This window comes from Ambystoma mexicanum, chromosome 6q (genome assembly GCF_040938575.1).
Source record: "Ambystoma mexicanum isolate Mex_15411 chromosome 6q, UKY_AmexF1_1, whole genome shotgun sequence".
Lineage (NCBI taxonomy): Eukaryota > Metazoa > Chordata > Amphibia > Caudata > Ambystomatidae > Ambystoma > Ambystoma mexicanum.
Genome location: NC_090937.1, coordinates 1,093,146,259 through 1,093,168,964, shown reverse-complemented (window position 1 = coordinate 1,093,168,964; position 22,706 = coordinate 1,093,146,259).

Here is a 22,706-nt window from a genome sequence, read left to right as displayed (position 1 = left end):
CACGCTTGAAGAGGCCGCAGCAATCCAGTCCAGACCAGCGCCTCCGTGGGAGCCAGGTGAGCGTTACAGAACGCGAAGCCTTCCTACAAATTCCCACCCAGGCGCTATGGAAACTTCTGAGACTGACCAGTTGGCCCAACTACTGGGGGAATTACGGGCCAAAGTACACGCCGCTCGTCAAGAGACTAATGCTCTCAGGAGGGAAGTGATTGTAACAAAGGAAAGAGCTGATGACCTGGCTAGACAGCTTTTGCAAGGTCAAGCTGGACAAACTCCTTTACCCGGTTCCAGAGGGAACCCCGCTCCTGTGCTTTCCAGTAACTCGGTGCAGATTAATCTACCTGGAAACATGCCGCTGGCCCCACCCGAACGCTTTGCTGGGGACCCCAAACGATTCGCCGTATTCATGAATTAGTGTCGTTTGCATTTCCTGTGCAGACCTGGGGCCTTCCCTAATGACCAGACCAAGGTAGCCTTTGTACTGTCATATCTCAGCGGCAGTGCTGCCGATTGGTCAGTTCCACTGGTAACTCAAGATGACCCGATTCTTCATGATTTTCAAGGATTTCAAGCAAGCATGGAAAGGTTATTTGCTCGTCACTCCCAGGGGCAGGCTCTAGATGACGAACTTCTATCTCTGCGACAGGGCAATCAAGACCTCCTTTCCTAGATTGCAACCTTTAATAGACTAATTGTGGAAACTGGGTGGCCAGAGGATAAAAGAATCACGTTATTTTATCGAGGTCTACGCAGAGAATTTAAAGATGTCCTGGCCCAAGTTGTAAATCCGCCTCAAGAATGCTCAGAATATATAGACTTAGTGGTCCAATTGGATCACAGACTGCAAAACAGAAAAGCAGATCAGTCCAAGTTTGAGGCCCGGGTGTTACTCAAGACCCACGCTAACCTCAAGGGGGCTGAAGCCTCTGAGCCAATGCAAATCGGAGGAGTTAAAGGACCTTTAACTCAAAAGGAACGTGAAAGAAGACGGCAGATGCACTTATGTCTTTATTGTGGTTCCTCTGGACACTTTCTACGAGATTGCCCGGCAAGGCCGCCCCGGAAGGTGGTAGGAGCCGCTGATAAAAACCATGAAACCTCTGTATCGGGAAACGACCCCGCCCGACAAGCGTAGGGGTCCGCTTGCCGAGCTTGAAAACGAACTCTCAGACCTCGCATTTCATTGTGCCAATGGTCCTCGCAGATCCGGAACAGCCTAAGCGGTTGCATGCAATAAAGGCATACATCGATAGTGGGGCTATAGGAAACTACGTGGATCGTGAATTGATCTCCAGGATTAACCTCCCTTTGCGTCCTAAAACCAGCAAAGATGTCATCACCACAGTTGATGGTACCGAAATTGCCTCGGGACCGGTAACACATTTCACAGCTGAGGTGACACTTGTAGGTCCGGACGGCCATCGGGAGGCAGTTGTGTTTGATGTAATCAAGGCTCCACAGTTTCAGGTTATTCTCGGAATCCCTTGGTTAGAGACACATAATCCTCAAATTGATTGGCGAGCCAAGAGAATAACCTTTCCGGAGTGTGCACGAACCTGCTACCCAGAAAATCTGAAGATCAGTCTAGCATCAGTAACCTCTGTCTCCATGCAACTACCTCCGGAATACCAAGACTTTCAGGACGTCTTCCAAAAGGAACAGGCCAACACGTTACCTCCTCACAGATCGTACGATTGCCAAATCGATCTGGTGCCCGGTGCACAACCCCCTTGTAGCAGGATTTATGCCCTTACTGAGCCGGAGAATCTGCATTTGAGACAATATTTAGATCAATACCTAGCCAATGGTTTCATTCGCCCGTCAAAGTCTCCGGCATCCTCGGCTTTGTTCTTCCTGCCAAAAAAAGAAGGCAACCTTAGAACTTGTATCGATTACCGCGCATTGAACCAGATAACTGTTAAAAATCGTTACCCTCTGCCTTTGATCCCTGAACTCCTTGACCAGGTGAAGGACGCTTGCATATACACCAAGTTAGATCTCCGGGGGGCTTATCATCTGGTACGAGTAAAAGAAGGCGACGAATGGAAAACGGCCTTCCGTACAAAATATGGTCTATTCGAATACCAGGTGATGCCTTTCGGGTTGTGCAACGCGCCTGCTGCTTTCCAATTCTTCATGAACGATGTCCTTCGGGAACTCATCGATGTCTGTGTTGTCGTGTATATCGATGACATTCTGGTGTACTCCTCTTTGGAATCAGATCACAGAAAACATATCAGGGCCGTCCTTGAGAAATTGCGCCAGCACAAACTGTTTGCAAAACTGGAAAAATGTGTTTTCCATACCACCTAGGTTGAGTTTCTTGGATTCATCCTGACACCTAAAGGGGTCCGAATGGACTCACGGAAAGTGGATGTCATCCTCAAATGGCCATCACCTAGTTCGGTGAAAGGTGTCCAAAGCATGCTTGGTTTTGCCAATTTTTATCGCAGGTTTATCCCGGAATTTTCACGGGTGGTGCAACCCATCACTGCACTCTAGCGGAAGAATAAACGTTTTGAATGGACCAAGGAAGCTGAACAGGCCTTTCAGGAATTAAAAGCTAAATTTACGTCCGCACCTATTTTGAAACACCCGCGTCCTGATCTCCCATATATAGTCGAAACCGACGCATCCAGCTTAGCCATGGGAGCTGTCCTGTCTCAAAGAGACCCCGAAACCAACCAACTGCACCCCGTAGCATTTTGGTCCAGAAAGTTCTCGCCGCCGGAGATAAATTATGCAATCACCGATAAGGAATTATTAGCCATTAAGTCCGCCTTTAAGGCTTGGCGGCATTATCTTCTTGGCGCCAGGCATACCATCACCGTGATCACTGATCACCGAAATTTACAATATTTAAAAACTGCCAAGGCTCAGTCTTCACGACAGCTCCGATGGGCTTTATTCTTTGCTGAGTTCGATTTTGTAATCACTTACCATCCCGGCTGTAAGAATGGCAAAGCGGACGCGCTATCTCGAATTGGAATGGGAGAAATGGACACAAACTCAGAACCTGTGCCGATAATTCCCGAACAAAGAATCTTGGGGATAACCACTTTACAAACACTTGAAGACATTCAAGCACGGGTAAAACTATTCCTGGACTCTTCAGCCTTGCAGTATTGGATCAAAAGGGGGTCTGACTTTTCAATCAACAATGGCTTACCTTACTTCCAAGGACGTTTATTTTTGCCAGAAAAGGAATTGCAAGAACTGGTTATTTCCCGTCATCACGATACTCTGATGGAAGGACATCGTGGCATTGCCAAAACAGAGGAAAAAATTAAACAACAATTCTGGTGGCCGTCCTGGCGAAAGGATATTAAATCTTTCGTGATGTCCTGTGGAGTTTGCGCCCAAAACAAAGGTCAAAAAACAAAACCCGCCGGTCTTCTTCAACCCTTAGACATTCCACCAGCACCTTGGCACACCTTGTCACTAGATTTTATCACGGACCTGCCCTCTTATAATGGATACAATACTATTCTGGTTGTGGTGGATTTATTTTCCAAGATGGCCCATTTTATTCAGTTGAAAGGATTACCTTCAGCTTTTGTTCTTGCCAAGGAATTCCTCGAAAATATCATCCGTCTGCATGGATTCCCGTCCATACTAATCTCCGATCGGGGAAGCCAGTTTATTTCTCATTTTTGGAAAAAGTGTTGTCAACTGGCACAAATCGACGTAAGACTCTCAACCAGCCACCACCCACAGACCGATGGTCAGACGGAGAGAACGAACCAGACCCTTGAACAATATCTACGATGTATGTTGCACCAATCGGAGGGTAATTGGAAGGATATTTTATGGGTGGCTGAATATGCATACAATAACTCGATACACTCTGGAACTGGTCAGAGCCCCTTTTATACCCTATATGGACATCACCCTCGTACTTCAGACTTGGACTCACCTTTGAGCCTCGAAATGCCCGCAGTGGACCATTTGCATTCTACGATTACTCAAGCCTTCAAGGATGCTAATGCACACTTACAACATGCGAAAGGGAAATACAAAAAGAATGCGGATCTGCATCGAAAGGAGGCACCTTCATACCACATAGGGGATCAAGTATGGTTGGCTACCAAACACTTATCGCTCAAGGGACCTCGGACTTTTAATCCAAGGTATTTAGGCCCTTACTCGATCAAAGCTATAATTAACCCAGTGGCAGTCAAGCTAGATCTACCAGCTAAAATGCGGATTCACCCCATTTTTCATGTTTCGCTTTTGAAACCAGTGCAACCAGGAACCAGATTAATAAAGCCACCAGAACCAATCCAGATAGATGGGGAGCCTGAATTCGAGGTGAAGAACATTTTGGACTCTAAGATCTCAAAATCAAAACTTTTCTATCTAATTGATTGGAAGGGGTACGGCCCTCAGGAAAGATCTTGGGAACCCAGCGACCACGTACATGCACCTCGGCTAGTAAAAAGGTTCCATCGGAATTTCCCGAACAAACCGAAACCTCCTGAGGGAACGACCTTGGGAGGGGCGTTGGTGGGGAATGCTGTCATGATGCCTACCCCCGGAGCACCAGGCCAGGCCCAGCACCCCCGGGAGCAGGGATCACGCCCCTGGGTAAAAGCCCAGCGGCCCTTTATAGGGGCTCTTTGGACTCTGTCCTGGCGCCGTTGGCGCCAGGCTCATGTTGGACATCAGTCCTGCCGCCATAGGCGCCAGGCTCATAAGGGGAAGTGTTTGGTGCACTTACCTGAAGCAGACCATGCTGCACACTCACCTGATGCAGGCCATGCTGCATGAAGAACCAAGCCAAATGAGGCTTAGGAGGGACTATTTTTCTGAAGGAACTATTTTGTAACTTGGGTGGGGCTGTGGAAGAACACTCACCTGGAACTTCTTCCAAGGCTATTTAAGCCACGCCCGGACAGCCACACGTGCTTCGCGTTGTTCTGCATCCCAGCAGCTGAACGCTCACCGTGTCTGCTCCTGCACCTGGACTCCAGCCACGCCCGCCTCGAACCTGGAACACCTGTAAGGAAAGAAGAGAAGAGAAAGGTGAAAACCAAGAACTTATTCAACCTTCTTACCTGCATCAGGAATCTTCACGCCAGCATTCCTGAAGGAAGACTTCCATTTAAAAGCACCGCGTTGCTCGCTGCAGCGCCGCGCTTCACTCACCTGTTCCCGAGACGCCGCCCGGCTCCATCGCGGCTCTCAGCACCGGTCGCCACATCTCTGCACCTAGGGGAGAGAAGAAGAGACAAAAGGTGAGCAAGGGAACACAAGAGGAAAGCCGAATTTTCAGCCATATTACTTACCGGCTTTTCTTGGTGAACCATTCCACATCTCGGGTCAGCGCCGCATCTTTGGCAGGTACCGCACCCCGCCCCCTATGGGGAAAGGACAAAAAGACATTACTGGGGAATTATAAAGACATTTAGAGGGGTCGCCCTCAGCACTAACTCACCTGATTTTACCACCAGCAATTTAACCCCTCAACGCATCGCCTTTGTTCTGCACCTGAAATAAAGGACAGATCACAGGTTAGGAAAAACAACATAAAAGGAGGCTCACACTTGAACTTTTGCATCTTCATACTTACGGCGTATCGCTCAGAAAAGTCAAGTGTATTTGCCAGCGCCATTCTGAAAACCAATGAAGTAACTGGACGAATGCGCGCCCCTGCACCAGAAGCAGGATGGAGAGTTCATCCTTCCAAACCATAAGGTGAGCTTAAACCGGGGGTTTTGGAGGAAGTCAGAGAAGAACCAAGGGGGAAAGGGGGGAGCAAGCACACTATTCAGCAGACAGTTAATCCCCTTTCTCATCTGCAGAAGGATATTCCTACGGGCCAGACAAGCAAGATTTGGGGGTCCTGTTCAATCGGTGGTCCGAATTCTGCGCATCTCGCTTGAAGAGGCCACAGCAATCCAGACCAGACCAGTGCCTCCGTGGGAGCCAGGTGAGCGTTACAGATACTGACACCTTTTGTGGTGATATTGTCAAAAACGCTCCATCAGGAGAACAATGAATAACCGCACTTAATTTTTTGAACACATTTAAACCCATTAAATTCTCGCCACAATTTTGTGTTAACATAAACGGGCAAGACTCAGTGAATGGACCTAGTGTTATGGTTACCGGCTGTGACACTGGACTAATTACTGGGGTGCCTGCGAACCCTACTGAAACATTATTTTGCCCTGACAGTGGTATCTCCGGAACCAAGTGATGGGCTATTGAGCACTTCTGTGCACCTGTGTCCACAAGAAAAAGTGTGCTCCTTATTCCCAATTTTCATTTCTACGTAGGGTCCTTTCTGATCAACGGGAATAGACACCGGCACCAACCCCTGTCTTGGGCTGTCCTAGCTGAACAATACATCATCCGATGTGAAGTCACCAGAATAGTATGTATTCGACTGAGTGTCAAAAACATTCCCTTCTCCTGTACCATTCTGCTGATGTTGGTTCTGGTTCTGATTCTGGTTGTTATATCCTTGATTATTTTGGTTTTGTGGCATTCTAGTGTTTCTATTCTGTCCCTGTGTTCCCGGGGGACCTCTATTCTGCCTTCTCGGGGCATTCCCATTCCTATTCTGTAAATGTGGGCACTGTGCTCGCCAATGACCTTCTTCTTACAATATGCACATTGATTTAGTCCAATTGGACCTCCGTGCATGTTGGAGTGATTCCCCCTCATTTGTGCATTACCTCCACCCCTATTATTATTCGCTACCTGTTGCAGTAACACTCTTGTTTTTAGATTCACTCTATCCCTCACCTCTTTCTCTGTCTCTGTATTCACTCTATTCTCATAGTACTGTGCCATGTGTAACACTTCACTTTAAGATTTCGCTTGCCATGCACGTTCTGACGTCATTATCAAATTTGGAATGTTCGGTAATAATCCTCTCACATATTTATCAACAAATAGTCTCTTCCCCGGTTCAGTGCTTAAATCTTGGCCACTAAAACCTGCAAACACTTCTTCGAATCTATTAAAATAATCATTGGCCAATTCATCTTTCGCTTGCACGCATGCAGTCAATTTGTCCCAGATAATTCATCTCTCCGGCACCAAAATCTTTAATTGTTGTACTATTCGCACCGGTAATGCTGACAGAGTTCGTGATGGCTTCTCGCCAGCCTTTCTGTGCTGTACTGTATAATGCGCTTCTGTTGCTTGCGCTGGAGCTCCATCAACACCAGGAGTTTCTACTTTGGCACAAAATTGGGAGGGACTTCTCTCATGGGGAATATCAAACTGGTAGTTTCCTCTTTCACTATAGCTAAATCGAGTGATAGGGTAGTCTTTCCATATTCAGGTGAAAGTGCTCTCTTGTATATTGTCATTATTTCAGAGGGACAACAATCATTCATCTCAACACATGTATCTTGTAAATACTCAACCATTACTTGCAATACCTTCTTTTGCATTTCTATCGTATACTGTTCAAATGTATCATACACCTCCATTACAGGGATGCTAGCATCTGTAATCCATCTAAGCGCCTTGCGTGTGCATATTTTTATTTCTTCATAAACAGGTTTTGACGGCGTAAAAAATCGCAACATGACAAATGTTGTCACCTCTTGTCTCCATCTTTTTACCTCTTGGTGGCGAAATCCAGAAACAACAAACATCTCTGCATATAATTCATCAAGTTCATCTTTAAACTCAAATAATCTGTCTATGTGCTCTTTTATTTCCACCTCACTTTCCCTCATACGTGAAAATGCATTCAAATTCCACAACTTCTGTGGTGCTATCATACCAATTAACTGCTTCCATCTATTCATAAGATACTCTCCCATGCATTCCAACAGTACCTGTTTTTCACCGAGCTTCTTGTAGTCATACATTGAACTCTGCGTCGATCCCTCGTCATTGCTTTCAATGTACATTTCTGCCTGTTCTTTTAGTTCTTCTCTCCTCTTCCTGCTGACCGTACTATGGGTTACTCTCGTGCTTCCTCTCTGTGCAGTCCCCGCCTCTGCAGAGCTGCCTCCTACGATAGCCGCTAATTCATACTCCGTCAGTGGAGGGGGAAATGGAATCACATGCTCAGGGGGAGATGGTGCGGTAGGAACAACAGGAAGGGGGGGTGGCAACTGAGGTGGAGCAATGGGTGCTGGTGCAATTATGTCAATCTTGCTTCGAGGGCGTTCTTGTCTTTTTTCATTCAAAATCTTATTTATTAGTTCATCTGATGCATGTAACTCTTGTTGTGGATATATTTTTTGTATGTCTAATTGGATACTCCTATCCTCTCTTCTAATATCCTCAACCCATTCTTTCTGTTCTAGTTCTGCCGCTTTTTCTGCACTCGATTTATGTCTTCGCGCATGTTTCTCTCTACTTTTTAAACAGAGGTTAGCTTCCTTCCTCCAGTCTCTTATGATGTCAAATGTTGCGGGGCGTACCCTCTTGCGTACCAATACTGATTCTAAATGCTCTATTCAAGGCATCTCAAAAGTACTGTGTTTCGGCCATTGCAAATATTCTACATGTCTGGTCTGCTTATGACAAAGTTCATTAGATATTATTGCAGCTATTCCATACTTAACATACATCTCCTATGCTAGCGTCCCTACAGGTGGCGCAGCCTGGCCAGTTTCCAAAGATTGTCTATCGCAGTGGAAAAATCCCACTAGACCCTGGGCATTTGATCTTGCAATAGCAACTCTCAACCAATATCAGGGCTGTTAAGAAATTGGGCCACGACTCACCTGATCAATCAGCTTGTCTCTCAAGACGCAATTCGTCCGTATACAGACGCAACCAAGGATCATCGCGACTGCGTATCTGGCTCAATCTGCCTCGTTTCGGGACCCTCGCCTCCTTGCACTCTGCCCGCTGCGCGTCGATCAGGGACCGGCTTTGTGCAGATCTGCAAAGGAGTATCTCATCACTTTCACCTCGACTCATTTTTGCCTTCTTCAAATTCAACGTACACGATGGAGCAAAATGGGGGAGGGTCCCTGTTCGGGCGCCATTTGTTGCTAGGCCCTGAAGACCCTTGTGCATGGAAACAAAGCACAATCACCACACACGAACTGATACGACAGACACGAGGTTCAATTCCCAAAAGCTAGGGTTTATTGCAAAGCAAATATTCTCAGTCGGCCACCTGGATCTCACGTCTCGCAACGTGTGTCACCCAGACCTCATGAGACGCAAGAGAGCAAGCATTCTACAACAGTATCATATATACAAAAGGACAATCATACAGTCTGTTTGTGACACACCAAAAACCGCCCATAAGGTATCTTCTTGAGCTAGGCTTTTGAGATTGACAATTATGACAATTATGACACAGTATTTCTTAAACTATATTACTTAATTTAGTAACAGTTGCAATTTTGCAGTGAGCAGACATGTTTCTTTGTTTTGGAGAACATAAAGCACTTGTTTAGCGAGCAAACTGTGTTCGTAGGAGAGACACATTCCTAAGCATGCCATTGTCTAGTTTCTATTCATGAACTAGAGGTCAGCTTGATCTAAGACGGGCCCAAAAGGGGGGCCGCTAAAAAAGTATAATTCATGCCTTTAACGTCCTGTTTCTGCAGTTTCCGTGAGACTGGCTGGCACCTGGCATGGTGATTAAATGCCTCTCTGCTCGCCTTCAAGGACATATGAGGCAAGAAAACAATGTATTTCTTTAATGCTTGGCATCTCTGTCTGGGCCGCTCTCTCAACATGTAACTTGTGGCCTTGCTTCCAGTTAGAGCAGAATGAAATAAAATACACTTTGCAAAACGTTTGAACAGAAAGGCAAGGAAAGCAAATGGCGGATCTGGATACAAAATGGACGCTCTATGGTTATGCCGATGATTCTATATTGGCGAGGCAGGGCATTTGATGCAATTGGTTTTCGGCCAACATACTATACCATCTATGCTATGGTAGGGTAGTTTTCTGATCTAACATACTCAGAGTAGCAGCACAGAGAACTAGCCTGTGTGTTGGAACGCGCATCTCTCCGGTATGTGCAAGCTTATGAATCAGCTTCCATTTCCAGGGAACTACTGCGCGGTGAACGAGGTGACGTCATCACAAATGCAGTGTTGTTTTGACCTTACTTCATGTCATCGGCCATCTTGGTGAGGGCCTGACATGGAGCGAGACGGTGGCCATCTTTGTTTGGGCTTTCCAAAAGGCAAAAGGTACCCCGGGGATGACACGCTTCCACCGTTTGCAGAGAGAGCAATTCCATAGTTGGACATTTATGGCAACACTTGATATGTTATGCAAAACTGACTGGGTTTCTTTTACATGATACATCTACCTACTACATATCCCTGCAAAGCTACTCCCTGATACCTGATACATGGGTTTAGGCTTGCATCCTGGTGCAGCTGGCATGTAGGTCTAAGTCACATCGGGAAAGTTTTAAAGTGGAACCCTAAACCAGTCCAATTATGGGGTTGAGGTGGGGGAACTCCTAATCCCAAAAGGAACATACAAAGACTAATACCGCTATTCCAAGTTGCAAGGTAATTAAGTGCAAGATTTAGGTGGACTGGGAAGGCCTAAAGTAAATGTTTGCAATGCAAAAGATATCTTTCCACTTTGAAGGCTGACAATGCAGTTTCACCGATCAGAAGAAAGGGGATTCCCCAATCACAAGAAAGGGGATTCTTCCTGTGAGGGAAAAAGGTTAGCATGCATTTCCTACAATGTGAGTGTTAATTTGGTATCCCGATGTTTTACAGACGGTATTCACTTTGAAGTAATTTACTTCGAAGGGATTACTTTGACATGATTTCGAAATATATATAGGGTTGTAAGTTAAGAGGTTAAAATTGTGTGGGAGAGGGCTCTGGGGCAAGGGCATTAGTGAAGGGATAGAGGGATATGGTGGGACCACCCGAAATAAATGTAAAAAACTAAATAACATTTCGAAGTAATCTTCAAAGTAACTTACCTCAAAGTGATTTCTATCAGCAAAATGGCATGGAACCAATAATTCAAGGTAGATAGCATGGTCGCCAAGGATTTTTGAGGGCTGTCTCTGAGGGAAGCATCTAATACCGTACTGCGTCAGTAAATAAAGTCAGCATCAAGTTCACTTCTATGTGTTTACTGAAATCTGTATGAAGCACACACTTACTGCAATGGCAACAGAGGTGGGTTCTGGATTGGGTCATTAGCACGACCTTGGATTCTGACAGCTAATGTCAGCTTCAGTGTCTCAAGGGAATCATGTTCACATTGATACTGCTAGTGTACGTTACAATGGTCCACATAGTCAAGCAATGGCTTGGCCTAGAGCCTACATCATGATAAAGTGGACCTTTGATAATACTTTGTGATGTGCATATTGCAGTTTTGATGCTGTGGTTATAGGATTGTGAAGGTTTTTTTTTTTTAAAAAGTGCTTACTATATTCAGTTCATGTTGGCACAAGAAACATTGGGAAAGCACATACAAAATAATCCATGGAAGCCAGATATACCTAATGCAAACACATGACTACTGTAAATAGACTACTCCTGCTCTGCAGAGTAAGCTACTACACCACTGAAGAGTTTTACAATAAAACTCTGGTACAGTTTATTATTAAACTGTCCACATCAATATATACATACTTAATCTGTAAAACACATCATATAAAAACGTATTCCAAGATCACATCACATAGACCATATTGCAAAAGCTGAATAATAATTTCCATACAGGTATCAACACTATCATTCATATTTGTCTCCCAGCTATACAGCTCATCCAAAATGAATCAATCATTTGAGTGCACAGTTCATATACAAGTCTGCTGAATTATGTTCATCCAAATATAATCTATAAAGCAGATCACATAGGAGCCCATGATGTCTACTCAAGGATAGATAACATATTGACTACTGGGCTTGTCTCACAGACTTTCAAAAGGTGTGTAGTGAGAATATTGTGATATGTGATCATGCCCTGATAGTGATGGCTGTATCCCTGAATTACACCTCAAAGAAATCACATACATTTAGATTAAACACCTAATTGTTGGAGGATAAGACATTACAGGATGTTTTGGTGAGCGAAGCAGAATAATTCATTAGATTGTATTTGAATGGAGAGATAGAAATGGAAATGGTATTGGGGACCTTTAAATGTGTGATGCAGGGTGTGTTGATTAGACTCTCTGGGATCAAACGGAGGAGAAAAAAGGCTGAATTTGACGTTCTGAATACATCTGTGAAAGAATTAAAGAAGGAAGTGATGAGGCTTCCAGAGGATGGAAAAAAAGGAGGCTTTGCAAAATGAAGTGTGAGTTAAATAGTTAAATAAACAGCTAAGCGAAGTGGCTGAGAGATCCATTTTTAAAAGTAGGAGTTTATATTTTGAAGAATTTGAGAAGTATAGCAGATGTAACGCTCACCTGATTCTCGCAGAGGCGCCGGTCTTGACTGGGCGACTACCGTATCTTCAAAGGTGATGTGTAGCACCCGGTTGGCTTTGGGCTGGACCTCTGTGCACTGTATGCCTGACGTGTAGAGTAAGATGTCTGCAGATAGAAAATATGGGGTTAATGAACTGGGGTTATTGGGGTGTCCCTATCTCTTTCCTCTTCTCCTCTCCTGTAGACCCCCAAAGGTTAACGCTCTCACCTTAGGTAAGTGAATGCCGAGCTCTCCATCTGCCTCGTGGCAGGGTGCTGTAACCAGTTTCTTCACTGGATAGGTAGCGCAGGCCTCTTGACTTCAGAGGACTGCTGTCCGTCGTTTACTGCACGAACGGTAAGTTTCGAGTCATTCAAATGTCTTTAAAGTCTTTAGTAATGATGTCTCTTGTTTTGCAGGGTTCCGGCGATGGCGGATGACGGGCTGAAGTGAGGTAAAGATGGAGCCCGTGTGATGAATAGAAGCGCCTGGAAGCACGTAAGTAAGCGCTTGTTGCCTGCTTCAGTATGCGCTCTAACTGTCTTTTTATTTTGCAGGTACGAGTTCGGAGCGGCTGCAGGGTGCCGGAATACCCACTGGATTAGATGTGGAAAGGAGTAATGGCACGTGAGTATTAAAGTTCCCCAATGTCTTTAAACGCACCTTGTTTTGTCTTTCAGATGCGGGATGCAGCGCCGAAGGCCTCCGGAGCGTACGAAGAGTAGGTAAGCCTTTGCCTTTCAGATGCCGGAATGCTAACCTGTTCTTTCTTGTCTTTATAGGTGTTGCTGAAGACTGGATTCAGGATGGTAAGCCTTTGCCTTTCAGATGCCGGAATGCTAACCTGTTCTTTCTTGTCTTTATAGGTGTTGCTGAAGACTGGATTCAGGATGGTAAGCCTTTTTCCTTAGGCCCAGGACCGGATGCAGAAGACACGATGAGCGTTCTGCTGCAGAGGTTGCAGAATAACGCAAAGCAAGATTCATCCACCGGGTGTGGTTTAAATAGCCTCCTGTAGTGCTTAGGTGTCTCCTTCCACAGCCACGCCTAAGTAAGAAAAGAGTTCCTGGTAAGAAAAGAGTTCCTGCCTTCCAGAAGAGTTCCAGTGTTCTGAATCTAGGGAGTGGCTCCAGCCCCACCCAACAGGAAAAGTAGTTCCAAACAGAAGAGGATCAGAGGCTCAACTGGCAGGCAAGTAAGCAGCATGGTCTGCTGAAGGTAAGTCCACCCAAGCATTATGAGACCGGCGCTTCCAGCGCTGGGACTGGGCATATTTATGAGCCTGGTGCCACTGGCGCCAGGACTGGGTCCAAAAGGTCCCAATTGGGACTGGTTGGCACTCGGAACCTGGGTTATGGATCTGCTTCCAAGGGAGTTGGGAAAACCCTGACCTTTTGGAAGCAGAGATCATGACAGCAGATTATTAGAACATCGTCAGAGAGTGGCAATGGGGAGCAAAGCGGTTTGTGCGATTGAGAAGTGTAGGGGTACAGTTAAATATGACTCTGCAGAGACCAATAATGGGTTCAGAGATTTCTATAAGAGATTATATCGGGAGGCAGGAATGGATGATTCTGGTTTGATGAGTGAATATTTGAAAAATCAGTCCTTGGAATGCTTGTTGGAAGAAGATAGGACCATATTGGAAAATGATTTGACAGTGCATGAGAGCAAGAGGGCTATCTATGCACTAAACTTAAGTGTCCTGGGCCAGATGAGTTGCCCATTGAATTCTACAGGGCAATGCCTGAGGGGGTCTTTACCTTAATTAAATTCACATATGCAATTTGCAGGGACAACAGTAGGCTCCCTCCATCCCTTCGACATGCAACAATCTCAGTCATTCTTAAGCCAGGAAAGCCTCCAAAGGATCATGGAGGCTACAGGCCAATAGGTTTGATAAATGTGGATTGTAAAATCCTTTCTAAAGTATTCGCCAGAAGATTAGAGAATGTCTTGCAAACGTTGGTGCACCTTCATCAGACAGGATGTGTGAAGGGAAGAATATCAGCAACACATATGGGAAGATCACTGTTGACATTGTCTGAGTCCAGCAGACTGAAATTAGGAGCAGTGGCACTCTCATTGGATGCAGAGAAAGCCTCAGACAGTATTTTTGTTTCAGGCACTAGAGAGGATGAACTTTGGACCAGTTTATATGAGTTGGATAAAACTGTTGTATGAAGACCCAACGGCGGAGGTATTAACCAACGGAAATTCAACTTACATCGAGGGACTCGCCAAGACTGCCGGCTCTCGCCAATGCTCTTTGTCCTATCTTAATGCCACTGGTAGCTGCCATATGATCGGAAGAAAGAATCACTGGAATCAATTTTAATGGAGTGATACAGAAGCTCTGGTTGTACGAAGGTGACTTACTCTTTGTATTACAGGACTTAACAGTTTCTGTTCCAGCATTGATGGATAAGATTGAGGAGTTTGGCAGATTTTAATTATAAAATAAACTGGCTCAAGTCTGAGGCTTTACCTTGCACACATTCTTGCAATAGCACAATTCTAACTGACCTTTGTTTCAAGTGGTGTGCATTGAAAATGAAATATCTGAGGATCTGGCTGACCAGTGAATTGAGTCAAATGGTGGAAGTAAATCTGAAAATGACAGTGGAAAAACTGTCGGTGGACATACAACACTGGGATGCTCTCAAACTGTCTCTGGGAGGTAAGGTGAACACACTGAATATGACTGCAGCGCCACAAATCAACTATATTATGAGTATGATTCCACTTCTGACATGCAATTCTGTGATGAAAAAAATAGCCTGATTACAGAATTTTCTATGGGAACACAGACCACCCAAGCTTAAACTGTGGAAACTACAACTACGGTGTCCCCCACTTTGGTAGATACCATTCGACTTTTATGTCACATCATTTTCTGCCATTTTTGAGAAACCCCATTTGATGAATAGTCAATTGCAGAGAAAAGCATGATGGGTCCATTGGAACCTTTGGATTTACTGACTACACCAGTAAAGGTTGGAGTGAGAAATCGATATTGATTGAATTCTTGCGGTCATGTTGGGGAGACATAGAGAGGTCCCTGAACTTAGATCCAAATGGGATGGGTTCAGCATCGATATGGTTGAATCCTATGATACAAAATAAACAACTATGTCATATTTTAGCGAAATTGGTATATGGGAGGAGTGAAGAAGATTGCAGACCTTTTTGAAGATGGGTTCTGGCTCTCATTTCGTGATTTGAAGAGTAGATATTGCCTGAAGGCTGTACATATGGAGAATATGGGTCCTTAAGATCTGCAGTGCCAGTGGTGACCCTTGCAAACCCTGATCTGATGGATTCTGTTATTCATTTGGGGGGTCAGGAACACATGGCATCAGCAATGTACAAGCTCATCAGTAGTGTTGTGATGAGGACCACAAGGCTTCTAGAAACCTGGTCAGAGCTCCTTCAATAGGAAATGATGGACTCAAGATGGGATGCCCTTTGCAGAAACATTCCCCGCTTGTCAATTAATATAGGAGAAAGAGCCCGGCAAGTGAAGCTGCTCAACAGGGTTTTCTGGACTCCTGTGAGGATGTGCAAATAGGGTTTGTGCCAGTCAGATACATGTTGGGGATTCAGAGATTCAAAAGGAACACTTGAACACATGATATGGGATTGTTACAGAGTAAGGTCATTTTTAGATTGAAGTAACAACGACATTGAATACAGTCCTGGATGTGGACAGAGAATATGATTTTGGAACTTTGATTCTAGGAGAGAACAAGTATTTGGGAGACTTGCCATATAATCAAGGAACTTGGATCTTGAGGGCTTCCATGGTTGCAAAAAGAATCATATTGTGAAATTGGAAGTCAGCAGTTTTTCCAACTAAAGATATGTGGCTACAAGAAATGTACTCACTTTGCAACATTGTGTTTGGCTATGAGAATACAGAAAAAGGGCAAAACTTTTGATGAAATTTGGAGTGTTTTTCTTGAATCGGTTAGAATTTATATGCTTTTTGGAAGAGTACAGACACCCGAAAGATAAGTTGTTTTTTGTGTGTTTTGTTTTTGTTTTTATTCTGTTTTCTCTTCTTCCTTTCCTTTTCTCTTTTTTCTTTCTTTTCTTTTAATGAATTAAATATGATGTTATGTTGAGGGGGGGGGGAGTTGGGAAAATGTCTGTTTCTGCTTTGGTTAAATATTGTTAAATTAATATTGTTTTCTTGTTGAATTTTAATGTACTTATGTATGATAAGACCAAAAGTTATTAATACAAATAATTTAAAAAAATGTGGCTACAAAATCAAATCACATACAACCATATTAAAAAATCACAATAATAATTAAATCCTTTGCCAGAAATGTATGAAAACTATAATGAATTATATTTTTCTTCTAGACTTGCTGCGCCTCCAGAAAGACTCATTCTTTGAAGTACAAGGATCATTTACATATCTGCTCAAGTAGTTTGTACCAAATTCAACCACGTTATTGCAATCAATACCTAAATATTTACATCTTTCAATCTCACCATCCTTTTCACATATTCAACAAACTCTAAATTCCCTAAGCAGACACTCCCTAGAACCTAAAATCTCTACCTTTGGTAATGACTTAAAACACAAAAACAGGCACGGAAGCAGTCTTCCTCCGTGTGAGCTCTGACCTGCGACCCTCAAAAGAGGCTTGAGCCCCCACTTTTGGCACCCCCACCGCATAACGACGGATCTTCGGGACGGGGGAACTGGACCCCCACATATTGAGCGAATATCTGGTGAAAATCAGAGTTCTGTAGCCTGAGTACAGCCTCCGGGATCGCGCCTCTCCCTCCAGGCCCACAGCATGACTTCACGATGGGACACTGGGACTTGCGAAGCCCGGGCCTGCTGGCTCCACCCCCCGCTTTCCCGCGGACCCACAGAGCCGCGTAGCGGGCCCCCAAGGCAGTTCCCGCCTCACCGCACAGCCCCCAGGCCCTCATGGAGCGAGGAGACCCCCTGACCCCAGAGGAGGAGGCGGCCCTTCTCGTCCCGCGATCCACGTGGCAACTCCGTCGCGCCCGGCACTGCCTGAGGCCCACCATCCATAAGAGTGAGCGCTCCCCTCCCCATACATCGACGCTGGCCATTGGATCTGGAGTTGGGCGCCAGCTAGGCCTCCCCCATTCAACTCGTCCTCCAAACTCCTGGCACTGAACCCGCCACAGAGGTTTGGGCCCCCACTCGTGGGGCGTGTGCCCTCCTCTGTACGCCTTCCAAGAGACACTCCTGGGACCCAAGATACCCCTCCACGCAACCCCAACAAGGCCCATGAGTCAATCCGCATTCACTCCGGCATATTGTGGAACCCACACTGAACCTGAGGTCTGCATGGAACTGAACTGAACACAATGTGACGCATCCGGAGGGTAGAGCCCCTGACCCCAGGGCGTGTGCCTCCTCCCAACACTGGACTCTCGGTACCCAGGACTCTCCGGAGATTGCCCTGCAACGCACTCCAGTACTGGCTCATTGGCTTGGTGCTGAGGGCAGTGCCCCCGCTGCAGGGGCGAGTGCCTCCTCGCACCTACACACCGCATGAGCACCAAATCCAAACTAGCCAAATACACCTACACCCTGCCGCACTCCGAACCTAGAACTGCCGGCACAATGTCAGCGGATCCCTCCGAAACGGAGGCAGCTGCTACCAAAGGGGACATAGCCGCCCTCCTCAGCGAAATCAGAAACATGGGCGCCAACTTGGGTGGCAAGATCGACAAAATGACCCAGAGGGTGGACAATATTGAGGAGAGACTCGAAAGTGTCGAGAACAACCAAGCCTCAATTGACACACTGGAAACCCAGCTGGACCTCCGCATGCGCAATATAGAGAAACGAGAAGAAGACATGTGCCTGAAGATAGACGATCTAGAAAATAGGGAGAGGCGTAACAACCTGCGATTTTTTGGGATTCCAGAACGGGAGGGGGAAACAGAGGAGGACCTCAAACACACGATACATGACATCATTAGAATCCTAACCACAGATGAGAATATCGACGAACCCGCAATCGAAAGAATACACAGAGCGGGAGACCCACCAGGGGGTCGGAGATCGGTCCTTGCCAGGTTTCATAGATATCAAGACAGATTGAGGATTCTCACTAAAGCAAGATCAGGCGACACCATCACTCTTGGTGGAGCCCAAATAACCATCTTCCAGGACCTATCCTCACTCACCTTAGCCCTGCGTCGCCTGTGTAGCCCGCTAACCAGATGGCTCAAAGACCAAGTCACGAGATATAGATGGGGCTATCCCTTCTCCCTAACGTTTGAACATGGCAGTAGGAAGATAATACTCCGCTCCGAAGAAGAGATTTGTGATTGCATCACAGATCTCCTCGGCACCGGCCCCAAAGAGGGATCACATGACGAATCATCACGAGAGGGAGCGCAGCGGAGACCCCGAGGCCCGAGAAGGAAGAAGGTCAAAGGAGCTAGAAAATACAGATGACCCAACGACATGCCGGAAAATGCCGAATGAAGCGGCAGGCACGTATCTTCCGACCCGGCGCTGCATATTCAGGAATCATGGTCTCGGAGTCCCTCCGTCACGTTGGAAACCGGCACATCACAACCACCAGAGCTGCCCGTGACGAGTCAGTCTCCAGACCCGGGACGGATGATCGACTGGCCGCAAGAGAACCCGAAACCGCATGTATCACTACATTCATTATTAAGTGATGATAGTTGTTGTTGTGTGTTAAGTTGTAATTCGAGTTGACATTTTAAGAATGGGGGGGCTCAAAATGTTAGTGAGATGATACTTGTGCTGGGGGTCGCGTGGTTACGACCCTCACGGGCGGTCCGATAGTAGGCCCGTTGCAAGCACCTTGCTCGCTCTCGGACGCCATCAATCCAAGTTGCAATTCCTAGTAGGGGAAATGTTGTGCCGGAAATTGGAACAGCCGACAACGGGTATTGAGTCCAATGCCCGGGAAGGGGGGGGGGGTGGGAATCCAAAACGTTCTGAAGTCCCATTGGATGTGGGACAACCATCAAAAGACGTCCTCTGTGGCGGGTTGTGACACGTACACAGGCGGTGTGACCAACGAACTCACAAGACTCACCACTCATTGGTGGACATGACGAATCAGGTGACAGGCATGGCACACTCAGAATCGGCAGGCTAAATGTTAAGGGGCTAAATTCTCCTACCAAAAGATCGCCAGTTTCCCGAGAGTTCAAGAGGGCCAATCTAGACATACTCTTTCTGCAAGAAACGCGATTTAGTAATGGAGAGGAGGGTACTCCACCCCAAATGGGGCACTGAATACTGGGGCTCCGGGCCCGCTTAAAAAAGCTGTGGTTGGTGTTCTCATCAGTAAATCAATTCGATTTGAGCTCTTGAGGTCCTGGTCAGATGTGAGCGGTAGGACGCTGGTGCTAGTTGGCAAGATACAGGACACCATCATCACACTTGCGTCTATATACGCGCCTAATACCGTACAGTCCCGGTTCCTTCAACAGGCAATCCCCAAGGTCATGAATGAGGCAGAGGGTGAAGTAATAATAGGAGGTGACCTCAACACGTGGATGGACCCGGATATGGACAGACAAGCAGGCACCCCGTCCACAACCCCTTCACAGGGAACAGGACACTCCCGGATTGTAGATATGATGAACGGCTACAATCTCACGGATGCCTGGAGATGCATGTATCCAACCCGAACAGCCTTCACCTTCTACTCCACGCCTCACGATACATTCTCCAGAATTGACTACGTTTACATAACCGCAGCAATAGCCTCAGCAATGACGACAGCTACCATATCGCCCATTACTTGGTCGGACCATGACATGGTGATGGTCACTATAGATCAGATCGCTCTCCCTCGGCGGAGTTCCCAATGGCGATATAACGAAACGCTTTTCAAGGACACAGTCTTTCGAGAGCAGCTGGAGTTGGACATCACTCAATACTTCGACCAAAACAACGTAGGTGAAACTCCCATCAATATAGTATGGGAGGCAGGTAAAGCCACACGGAGGGGACTTCTCATTAGGGAGGGAGCAGCGAAAAAACGAGAACGCCTGCTTATAGAAAACAGATTGCGAAAGGAAATCGCCCAACTTGATCTTGCAGCCCAATCGGCGGACTCCGAAAGACCGCAGAAGATCAAACAAGCCAACTCCAAAAGAGAAGAACCACGGCAGCTGGAAACAAATAGCATTATTCACAGACTTCAATGCCTGAAGCAAAAGCACTACGAGCATGGGAACGAAGCAGGCGCGTTACTCGCTGCAGGACTCTGAGGCCAACCTCATGAACGATGGGTTCCAACGGTACACGATACAGATGCACCCCCAGACCATCGTCCCCCCAGTATCCCTGAATCCTTCGCCAATTTCTACGAGAGACTTTAGACTTCACAAGATACACCGTACCCGTAGGCAATAACAGACTATTTGACCAAAGTAGCCATGCCGACCCTCCCATTGGAAATAACGCAAGCCATGGAAACCCCTATCACGGGAGAAGAAATAAAAGACGCAATTAAAAGACTTTCGATGGGGAAAGCACCGGGGAACGACGGATACACCGCAGGGTTCTACAAAACTTTCCAGAATGCACTCCTCCCGTTTATGGTGGTCCTCTTTAACAACATCCTCAGCACTGGTGTGGCGCCAGACTCCTTTTCTGAAGCCCTGATAACGGTGATCCCCAAAGAAGGAAAGGACCCCAAGCAATGCTTCTCCTACCGCCCGATATCACTACTGAATATTGATGCCAAGATCTACACAAGGGTTCTCACCGCAAGGCTTGAGGCACACATGCCCACAATAATTCACAACGATCAAGTAGGCTTCATCCTAGGTAGACAAGGCGCAGACTCCACCAGCAAGACCCTCCACCTCATACATGAGACCAGAAACCTGGCAAACGCACCAGCACTGTTTTCGATCGATGCAGAGAAAGCATTCGACTGAGTTGAATGGGACTTCTTAGAGGCCACGCTGGAAAAAATAGGCCTGGGACCCACTCTCCGATGAACAATCAAGGCAGTCTACACAGCCCCAAGAGCCGCTGTAGCAGTGAACACCCAGTACTCCCGCTGGTTTTCTCTCAGGAGAGGAACGAGACAAGGCTGTCCCCTCTCTGCGATTCTCTTTGCGCTCTCACTAGAACCCCTGGCCCGAGCCCTCCGAGCAGACACCGCCGTTGAAGGAATGCAGGTGAATGGCAGAGAATACTAGCCTTGTATGCAGACGACTTCTTGCTCCACGTGGTAAACCCACTCTCGTCAATCCCAAGGGCGATACACCTCATTGAAAAATATGGGACACTCTCCGGCTTTAAGATAAATAAATCCAAATCCACTCTCTTCCCGCTCCATGACCCATCCCCGGAGCAGCAACATGACCTCAAACGCCTTGGCCTGATTGTCGGAGGCCCCACATTACGATACCTGGGCAACAACTTAACAAGAGATCTAACTCAACTCTATGAGGCAAACTTCCCGCAACTCCTAAGCGAGCTCAAAACGGATCTCGCAAAATGGAAAACCCTTACCATTTCCTGGATAGGCCGCCTGAACGCAATTAAGATGGTGACCTTCCCACGCTTCCTATATCCCTTCCAGGTCCTCCCCATCGCAATCCCGGACCACTTCTTCAAACAGACCAAGAAAGCCATACTGGAATCCTTGTGGGACGGAAAGAAACCCCGGATACAATATGACATCCTGATACTCCCAAAGGAGATGGGCGGAGTGGGCCTCCCGGACATCGAACGATATTACCAGGCGACCCAATTTAGGATACTGATCCCACACCTGCGCAATAGAAAGGACCTCCAATGGGTCCAACTAGTTAATGATGTCCTACTACATGTTACCCTTGCGGAGTGGCTATGGGTGCCCAGAGCGAAACTCACGAAACGCTTACGTGACCACCCAATACTGGGCACCGGAATCACGACATGGTCTTCTCCACTAACTCATCTCTGGTCCCCCGGGATCCGAGAGGAAATCCCCGAACACGCCAGATATCAGACCTGGTTTGATGCCGGCCTGGAGAGAGTAGGCCAACTGTGGAGAAACGGGAACTTCATCTCGATCTCGGAACTGGAAGAGGCCCTTCAAATCCATCCAATCCCAATCTTCTTGTATCTACGATTAAAATGGGTCATGTCAAGGAAGGAATGGAAGGAAACCACACAACGAGAGCTGACACTGTTCGAACCGATACTGGACACGACCAACTCATCGAAAGGTTTAATAGCGAACATGTACAAGGCCCTCATCACCAAAGATCAAACTCCAAGTCTTCGCCTCAAAGAGCGATGGGAAAAGGACTTTAGCAGAGAATTTGAACAACACACCTGGGACAAAATCTGCGAAACTCCAG